The sequence below is a fragment of the Peromyscus leucopus genome, chromosome X, assembly GCF_004664715.2.
Source record: "Peromyscus leucopus breed LL Stock chromosome X, UCI_PerLeu_2.1, whole genome shotgun sequence".
Taxonomy (NCBI): domain Eukaryota; kingdom Metazoa; phylum Chordata; class Mammalia; order Rodentia; family Cricetidae; genus Peromyscus; species Peromyscus leucopus.
Genome location: NC_051083.1, coordinates 74242905 through 74253402, shown reverse-complemented (window position 1 = coordinate 74253402; position 10498 = coordinate 74242905). Strand labels below are relative to the sequence as shown.

General features: G+C 37.5%; 1 pseudogene; it reads right to left on the bottom strand.

The window, feature by feature from the left end:
* Positions 1–5463: 5463 nt before the first annotated feature.
* LOC114696790 lies at positions 5464–5726 on the bottom strand (annotated as a pseudogene).
* Between the last annotated feature and the right edge of the window lie 4772 nt (positions 5727–10498).

Below are 10498 nucleotides of genomic sequence, written 5' to 3'. Positions count from 1 at the left end.
TCAATTTTATTACTACAAATGATATTTTTAAATAAAAACTATATATGTACATATAAGCATGTATATATACTTAGTAGCAGCATTTGATAATTTTACAAATCATAAATAAGTAAAAATAATTAAAATGAGCATTTAAATTATAAGTGAAGATAAATGAAATTATTTAAAATAAAATAATATTAAGCACATTATTGTTTTTATAAATATCCCATACTAAGCAGAAAAAATACATATACCCCAACAATAAGTATTAGAAAAACTGACTTTTTATGGCATCTCAAGATATTCATATTTTAATTTGTAGTTTACCATTTTTCAATGAGGGGTGATCTGAGGTAATTGTGAAGGAACTATAAAGGGAGCTTGATAAGCTTGTGAGGCTGTGGGAATTCACAAGGAGCTTATTCTCTGGTACAGTAAATTGAAAATAAGTGGACATGAGTAATAACAATTGTATGTATTATTTAGCAAAATATTAATATTAAATGTCCATATTTCAAATTCAGAAATTGTCCCTAAGTTGCCAATATGGATAATAGTTTGCAATACTTTAAGGACGAAGTAAGAATGGACAGAGCTAATAAATGAATACAGAGTCATGAAATAACTTATGAAATATCATAAAGCTATGTAGCACGAATTGTTAGAAGGTCTTATTAATAAAAACAAACCCAGTGTCTGTTATTGGGGTGAATATTGGAATATCAGAGAAACAGAACCAGCCACAGCAAACCTCACCTCGCCAATTCCTCAGTGAATCTCATTTTCTCAAACTGGAAGCCTCTGTGTCCTCATCCGAATGGATCACAGCTGAACTGCTGCTCAAAAGCCTAAAAGCTTAACCAGACTCTAGTTCTTGGTCCTCACACCTTTTTATACCTTTTGGCTTCCTGCCATCACTTCCTGGGATTACAGGTTTGTGTCAACATGCCTAGCAGCTCCCAGTTTGGCCTTGAACTCACAAAGATCTAGATGGATCTCTGCCTCCAGAAGGCTAGGATTAAAGGTGTGTATTACCACTGCCTAAACTCTACATTTAATATAGTAGCTATTCTGTTCTCTGACCCCCAGATAATTTTATTGGGGTGCACAATATGTCAACCACATTTTCCCTTTTTTGTCTAAAGTATTAAAAAGTTTATAACTAATACAAGAAAAACTATATCCAATAATTATTTACAATATATCCAGTCAAGAATTACATTAACAATGTCTAGTCCATTAATATTTGACAGATTTAGACAAAAAACTCCATTATATATGTTAACAATGTCCAGTCCATTAACATCTGAAAAATTCAGACCAAAAATTTTCATTAGTTATCCTATTTAAAACAAATAGTTCCTTTAAAAAAGTAGATTCAATAATGTCCCTTTTTATCTTATCATATCAATAGTCTCTTTGTTTTTTTTTTTTTTTTGCTTTTTTTGAGTAGATCCAAAAATCTACGTTTTATCTTATCATTTCTATATTTCCCCTTTTTCAGAGTAGATTCAATGATCTACCCTTTTCTATATCTTCTTTTTTCATTTTCTTTTAAACAAGAACCATGCATCTAATCCCCTTTTCCATAAGCCACTGAATGACCAAAAAACACCCACTCCACCTCTTGGGAATGTGGGTGTCATTTTCTTAAAATTACTGCCTGCTTTCTGGGGGTGAAGACATCTTTAGAGGATCCCAAAAAGAAAATGTTTGGGTTAATTGTCAAGTCCTGGGAGAGGTAGCTGTATCATTTGTTGTCCACTCTCTGAATAATAGGAAAATGTAGGGCTTGTCTCAAGTCCTTGCTCAAGTTGTCTTTGAATCTGTATCATCTCAGCTAGCCATCTCAAAATTGTCCTGAGCAGTTTGTAGTCCAAAGTCGATCTTTCCGTGGTGTTAATCAGATTAATGGCTTTACCATAGTCCATGTGAAATCATTGTTGTGGGGTCCCATCATCCTTTTGAAGATTTCAAAGTTGCTGTTAGGCATGATCATGGTTCCCTGCAGATTTTGTGTGTGTGTGTGTGTGTGTGTGTGTGTGTGTGTGTGTGTGTGTGTGTGCCTCCTCTATGGTTTGGAGCAATCACAATCTGATAAATGTCTGTCTCTCAGAACCATGAATGTTCTTCCCAGAATATCTTCACAGCAATTTCTCCTCACCAATTGTCTTGACAAACTTTTCCAAACTGACCTTTGCTGATGTTTTCTTGTAAAAGGATGGTCTTGGCAATTCTCAGAACAAGCAGCAGTAAACCCTTCATCCCAGGTAGCAGCATCACCGCAGTCACCAACATGATGAGAAGCAGCCAGTAACTTGGAGCAGCAGTCTATGTCTCCATGGTCCCACCACTGTTTGTGGCTCGGCCCAGGCTGAAGCTTCTCTTTAGCAAGCCTCTTAGGCTGGCCTCAAACTCGGGATCCTCCTGCCTCTGTCTCCTTCAGTAAATCCAACCAGTATGCTACCACAACTGGCAATGTGTAGCTCCGGTCTGAGCTGGGGCCCAAAAGGCCACAGGCAAGTAACTTTTTCTCAAATTCATACCAAGAAGTTTGGGAACAAGATGTAGCACGAATCTTAAAAGTTCTTATTAATAAAATCAAACCCAGAGCCAGGTATTGGGGTGAACGTTGAATGATCAGAGAAAAAGAACAAGCCACAATCACCTCACCTTGCCAATTGCTCAGCTGATCCTGTTTCCTCAAACTGGAAACCTCTGAGTCCTCATCCAAATGGATCTCAGCTGAACTGCTGCTCTAAAGCCTAAAAGCTTAATAAGGATGTAGTTCCTGGTCCTCAAGCCTTATATACCTTCCTGCCATCACTTCCTGGGATTAAAGGTTTGTGTCAACATGCCTAGCAGCTCCCAGTTTGGCCTTGAACTCACAGAGACTTGGATGGATCTCTGCCTCCAGAAGGCTAGGATTAAAGGTATGTATTACCACTACCTAAACTCTATGTTTAATATAGTGGCTATTCTGTTCTCTGACCCCCAGATAAGTTTATTGGGGTGCACAATATATCAACCACAAAGCTAAGCTGTGGAGAATTTAGTATTTTACTGAGTGCATAAAAGGAATATAAAGAAGAGGAGAAGATTATTTTCCAACTTGCATAACTACATAGAGATTTGTGTCAGTTACAACTACACAAATTACAGAAGGTGTAGCAAATATGATGGAGAAAGAATTAGTGAATACAGTCATTTGTTTAAAAATGAAATATCTATGAGGCTAACAGATGTATCTATTGTTAGATGAGTGGATGGATTTGTTAGGAATGTCATCATTGCTGAAGAGGTGTATTTGAAAGTTTTTAGAACATAATGTGATGTTTGAATACATAGCTGTTTGTAATATTATATATATATATTGTTTGTATAGAATGAAAATACAGTGTGAATCATAATGAAACTTAAAGGACTATCAATATTTAATATAATACTAATCAAAGAGGAGCCCTAGAAAAGTAATATATGGAATGCTCTCAGATATTAGAGAAAGGAAGGAAAGGGGAATGCCCTTGAAATCAAGGGCAGAAGCAAAATTCCTAGGAAGTATTAACAACATAAAATAATATACAAAGATAGGAGAAGAAAAGGAACAAGATGTGCTTGCTAAAAATGTCATTTAACAGTTTGACCTAACTCAAAAAGAGAATAATATTTATTTGATAATTTTTAATTTATTTGTTCTTTTACTCCTGAATGTACAGTCCAGCAAATAATTGAGCTTCTATAAGATTTCCTAAAATTGCAGTGGTTCTTACTGATAATTCCAACTAAATTCCTTTCCAACAACTATAATAATTAAAGATATATTTATAACAAAGTCTTGGTTGAAACTCTGAGTGGTGATTATGCTACTGAGTCTCAGTTTAACTGCTGCTTAGTTCCTGCTTCCTCAGGCTATATACACCTTTCTCTGCCCTGCCATATTACTTCCTGGGATTAAAGGCATGTGTGCTTCCCAAGCAAAGGCACGAAATCTCAAGTGCTGGGATTAAAGGTGTGTGCCACCACTGCCAAACCTCTATGTCTAATCTAGTGGCTGGCTCTGTCCTCTGATCCTCAGGCAATTTTATTAGAGTAAGCAATATATCACCACAAATAGCAGTGTAGAAATCCCTACCTACATGGCTGTCTGAGGTCATAGTCTTTGACTTGCATAACCACCAAGAAAAATTTCCAGCAAAGTTAGATGCATTTACAGAAACAGACACTTGCAGGTAGTAGTTAAAACATTCCTTCCTTAGCAAACAGGATCTATAGTTTGACCATATAACTGTGTAATCCTTTCTTATGGCATTTTCCACAAGTTTTTGCCTTCCTAAGTGGTTTTAACAAGCTAGCAGAACTTAACACACTCAAATATTTCAAAAGCAACAATTTGAACCTTCTCTATTCCTACACAGTCATATAGTTTCTAGTCAAGGATTGCTATAAGGCTTTCATAGTACTGAGTACTGATTTGATTTTTGTATTAACATGTATATATATTCTTTTTTCATATGGGTTTAAATAAAAGAACAATTAGAGCACTTTGTATTGTTTGAAAATCTACATATTATTCAATCTTTGATGCAATATTATATAACTTTCAGATCTGTTAAATGATTCATCATTATACTTCAAATTTAAATATAATTAGTAAAAATGAATATAAAATAAAGGAGTGAAATCAAATTATCACCCTGGAATGTAGATTTTATTACTTCATTTTTTTCCTTACTTCACCTACCATTTAAGCATTAGAGAAGGAATGCATCATGAATCTGAATAGACTAGGAAGTTATGAAATTGAATTACAATGAAACATTTGTGCAGGTTAAAATAATAATATTGTTTAAGCATTGATCATTATTGAAAATATGTATCATTTTATTTTGCAATGCATACAATATAAGTAAAAATGGTGACACAACAGAATATGAAATCCATAGGGAAATGGAAAAACATGTAAGAGAAAAATGTTACTGTGTTTTATTCTCTGTTTAAAAACTTAACCTGCTAGACTACAGATGCCAAGGTCAGATTATATGAGTTCAGATCTTAATTCTATCATTTTTAAACTGGAAGCTAATTTTTACCTTAGAAAGTTTGCCTAAAGGGTTTTCAACTACCACATACATATGACTCAAGCACCTACAAAATCAATAGATATTTGTATAAAATTAAAAATAAAACAAATAAAATAAAATAAACTTTGCCTGAATATTTCTATCTGTTTTTAAAAAATGACTACTACTATTGTGAGTAAAAATTATTTTAAGAAATGAATTACAGCCAATATAACAAGTATGCCTTTGAGAAGTATTTCATACTTATAAGGGGGAAGGTTGTTAATATTGAACATTTCTATTATTCAATGTTTCTAATTTTATAAGGACTTTAAGTAAGTTTCATAGTCACTAAGTAGTTTTGAAAGGTAGGATTAGTTACCCTTTTTCTTCATGCTTTTAAATGACATGACAAATTATTTTATTCAAATAATTTTTTGCAAAAAAGAAGGTTCTGTGCTAGTTGTCTTTGAAAGTTTTCATACTATTTCAGGAACAGATTTGCTGGAATGGATTTGGTGTAACCTAGGCCTGAGAGAGAGCAAAATTGTAGAAATTGTCCTATATCTTCTGTGTGTACTGAGAACTTAGTAGCACTGCTTATAGGAGTCTGCTGAACTAGACTGTTTAATAATTCTACCAAATTCTAATCTGAGCAGCAGATAGGGTTTGCACAAATTCCATGGCTCCAAATGGGTGTCGGCTTCCTTCTCCAGCCTCCATGCCAATAGGTAGCCAAATATTGCAGTGTGCTCAGCACCTCTGCCCAACCAGCAGGCACCACCCCAGGCTGGAAAAGAGAAATTCCAAATCCACTGTCTTAATTGAACTCAAGAACCTTGAAGAATTTACAGGAAAGAATGTGCTCCTCACTACAGAGTGACAGGAGAAACACAGGTACACATTCTGAATATTTCTAGCTTAATGCTATGATTTTTTTCTTTTATTTTACAATACTATTCAGTTCTACATAACAACCACAGATTCTCTTGTTCTCCCCCTTCCTGCCCCCTCCCCTTCCCCCCAGTGCACCCCCTATTCCCACCACCTCCAGATCAAGGCCACCCCCAGGACTGAGATCGACCTGATAGACTCAGTCCAGGCAGGTCCAGTCCCCTCCTCCCAGATTGAGCCAAGCGTCCCTGCATAAGTCCCAGGTTTCAAACAGCTATCTCATGCAGCAAGCCCAGGACCTGGTACCACTCCCTAGATGCCTCCCAAACAGATCAAGCCAATCAATCAACTGTCTCACCTATTCAGAGGGCCTGATCCAGTTGGGGGCCCCTCAGCCTTTGGTTCATAGTTCATGTGTTTCCATTTGTTTGGCTATTTGTCCCTGTGCTTTATCCAACCTTGGTTTCATCAATTTTTGCTCATATAAACCGTCCTCGTTCTTGCTAATTAGACTCCCAGCGCTCCACCCGGGGGCCTAGCTGTGGATGTCTGCATCCAGATTCTGCAGTCCTTGGATGGGGTTTCTGGCACAACTATTAGGGTGTTTGGCCATCCCATCACCAGAGTAGGTCAGTCCCGGCTGTCTCTCGGCCATTGCCAGCAGTCTTTTGTGGGGGTATCTTTGTGGATTTCTGTGGGCCTCTTTAGCACTTTGTTTCTTCCTTTTTTCATGTGGTCTTCATTTACCATGGTCTCCTATTCCTTGTTCTCCCTCTCTGTTCTTGATCCAGCTGGGATCTCCTGCTCTCTTTCCCTTGACCCTCGCCGTTCATTGCTCCCACTCATGTCCAGGCTGTTCATGTAGATCTCATCCATTTCTCCATCATTGGGTGATCCCCATGTCTTTCTTGGGGTCCTGTTTTCCAAGTAGCCTCACTGGTGATGTGAGTAGCAGTCCAGTCATCCTTGTTCTACATCTAGCATCTTCCTATGAGTGAGTACATACCATATGTGTCTTTCTGAGTCTGGGTTACCTCACTCAGGATGATTTTTTCTAGATCCATCCATTTGCTTGCAAACCTCATGATGTCATTGTTTTTCTCTGCTGAGTAGTATTCCATTGTGTATATGTGCCACAATTTATTTATCCATTCTTCAGTTGAAGGGTATCTAGGTCGTTTCCAGGTTTTGGCTATTACAAACAATGCTGATATGAACATAGCTGAGCAAGTGCTCTTGTGGTATGATTGAGCATTTCTTGGGTTTATGCCCAGGAGTGGTATAGCTGGATCTTGGGGGAGATTGATTCCCAGTTTTCTTTTTTTTTTCTTTTTTTTTTTTTTTTTTTTTTGGATTTTCGAGACAGGGTTTCTCTGCGTAGCTTTGCGCCTTTCCTGGAGCTCACTTGGTAGCCCAGGTTGGCCTCGAACTCACAGAGATCCGCCTGGCTCTGCCTCCCGAGTGCTGGGATTAAAGGCGTGCGCCACCACCGCCCGGCTGATTCCCAGTTTTCTAAGAAAGCACCATATTGATTTCCAAAGTGGTTGTACAAGCTTGCATTCCCACCAGCAGTGGAGGAAAGTTCCCCTAGTTCCACATCCTCTCCAGCATAAAGTGTCTTCAGTGTTTTTGATCTTATCCATTCTTACTGGTTTAAGGTGGTATCTCAGAGTTGTTTTGATTTGCATTTCCCTGATGATTAGGGTTGTTGAGCAATTCCTTAAATGTCTTTCAGCCATTTGAGTTTCCTCTGTTGAGAATTCTCTGTTTAGTTCTAAAGCCCATTTCTCAATTGGACTGTTGGTCGTTTTGATGTCTAATTTCTTGAGTTCCTTATATATTCTGGATATCAGTCCTCTGTCAGATGTGGGGTTGGTGAAGAACTTTTCCCATTCTGTAGGCTGTCGCTTTGCCTTGTTGACCGTATCCTTTGCTCTACAAAAGCTTCTCAGTTTCAAGAGGTCCCATTGATTGATTGTTTTTCTCAGTGCCTGTGCTACTGGTGTTATATTTAGGAAGTGATCTCCTATGCCAATGCGTTCAAGACTACTTCCTACTTACTGCTATGATTTTAATAGTAATTGTTAGAATACATGATAGAAAAATATGAAATGTTGTAAAATATACACAGGTTTCACTTGAATAAAGAAGCAGAGTTAGCTCTTAAATAACCAGTGTATGTGTAGTTTGATGCAATGGAACATAAAACCCTACATAACTTGCCACCTCTGTATCAAATGCTAAAGTGTCTCAAATTATATATTAGGTATTTTAATGGACCTACCATATCTGCTGGTTGGATAAACCAGGCGCGTGCCTCCTCAGGACGTGTAAGCACACACACACACACACACACACAGACACACAAAACGCAACTCAGCTGGACACCAAAAATGGAAGAAAATATAGTATCAACATAGTCCAATTTGTTGAGACCAAGGAGTTTTTCTTTCTTATGAAGGATTAATTAAAGGAATGTGAATGATAAATGTGAATGTAAATGATAAACTGCAAACTCCTACTCTACCATAGATGGTGACTTCATGGAAAACTACATTATTGAGTGCTTCTTTCAATTAAGCTTTTGAACCATGTCATATATAGTCTCCAAGACCACTTAAAGCGGGAGAGGAGAGTAGGAGGTTGTAATAGCTTGAATCCCTGGGTATGTGTCAATGATTCTACTTTCAATGCTACAGACCTGGCCACTATTTTATTTTTCTGCTCTAAATGGTACAACTGTTGTGCCAAGGTGTCTCCACTTGAAGATATTATGATACAGGTAAAAACACCATATTCCACTATTTTTATAAATACTGGTCATCTATACTGTGACATCACACTGAAAACATAAATCTGTAGCATTTTCTTAGTTCTAAATTAATTTATATTAGTAGAGGAAAGTAGGCAAAGATAATCCTACAAAAGGCAATGATATGGGTGATTTGGAAAACATGTTCATTTAAACAGAATGTGTGTTTTCAGTAAGTACTTTACTAAGAAAAATATAGTAATACTAACTTGGAAAATTACAAAAATGAAGAGGGGCATACCATATTATACTGTGAATCTATTCTTCAGGTAGCAGAAACATTGACGATTATAAATACAACCACAACTTTCTTTCTGTCTATATTTCTTTGACTTTTTGTTGTAGTTCAAATTTTTGGGGTAATCTTACAAAATAATGTCTTTATTTATGACATTTTTTGCTCATGTATATCATTGTACTTTTTTCAAATCTACCATCCCTGATGTGCATAACTTCAATTTTCTTCATTTTTTTTAACTTCTGTAGTTGTATTAAACTTTCTTTTGAATCTCATTTCTAATCAGCAGGGGTAAATATATAATCAGGTTTCTTTAAGAAAACACTACACTGTCTTTTTGAGCAACTGATCAACTAGTATTCTGTTTGAAATTATTCAGTTTCTAATTCAAACTTAGTATCAAAGATATTGTTACCTCTTAATAAATGTTCTTTCTCTCTGTCCCTCTGTATGTCTGCCTCTTACATAATACAAGGGTTGTTCACAACTTCAGGATTTGGAAGGGGTATATAAAGCAAAAGTACCAAAAAATCCAGGAAAAAACTTACTTTTAGTATGGGTATACTCTGTCATTACTGTTCAATAAAATATATCATGGTCTAGTCATTGTGTTGTGGACACTGTACTTAACTTCTTCACAGTATTATATATTGGACAATTAGGAGATAATAATTTGCTTGGAGGCCACAGTTCATCAAATCCAAATGATCTATGACTGTCACTGGGAAAGTGTGGTGGTAATCTAATTATACTGAAATATTATTTTGATTGTATGTTAATAAATAAAGTTGTCTGGGGGTCAGAGCTATTAGAGCCATAGCAAGAGTGTGGCGGTGGTGGCACACGCCTTTAATCCCATAAGATCTCTGTGTGTTCAGGGATACAGTCAGCATTGGAGACATATACCTTTAAGACCTAGGGGGCTGTACATTCAGACAGTGACGAGGCAGTCATGTGTTTGGGTTTACAACCAATGAGAAGGCAGAACGACATACTATAAAAAAACAAACCGACAGGAAGTAGGTCTCTTTTCGTGAAGCTGGGACAGCAGAAGGAAGGGTGAGATTTAGCTCTGAGCTCTGACCTCTCGACTTTCTCTTTTACATTGTTTCTGTGTTTCTTATTTAATAAGACGGTTGGTTACATCTACATCTGGCACCCAACGTGACAAGAATCCATTAAAAACTACTTGGCTTGGCGGTAGGTCCGCTTTCCCTCAAGGGCGGCAGGCGGCCCGCGGCGGCGGCGGTGGCACGCGGCGGCCGGCGGCGATCGGCTTCTTAGTCAGAGCCTGGGTCTAGTTCTGCTTGACCTCAGGCTGGACTATCGGTGAGCTGCTTGCTTAAATCCTGCTTGCTTAAAGCCAGTGCTACAAACAACTCAGAGTTGCCCTGCCGAACAGGGCCCTGCCTGTAAAGCCAACGCACGTGGTCGGAGCTTAAGGAAGCCAGACCCAAGCCTTGATTCAGCACAAGAGGGAACACGTGGCTGCATTTAAACTTTAGCCAGCTA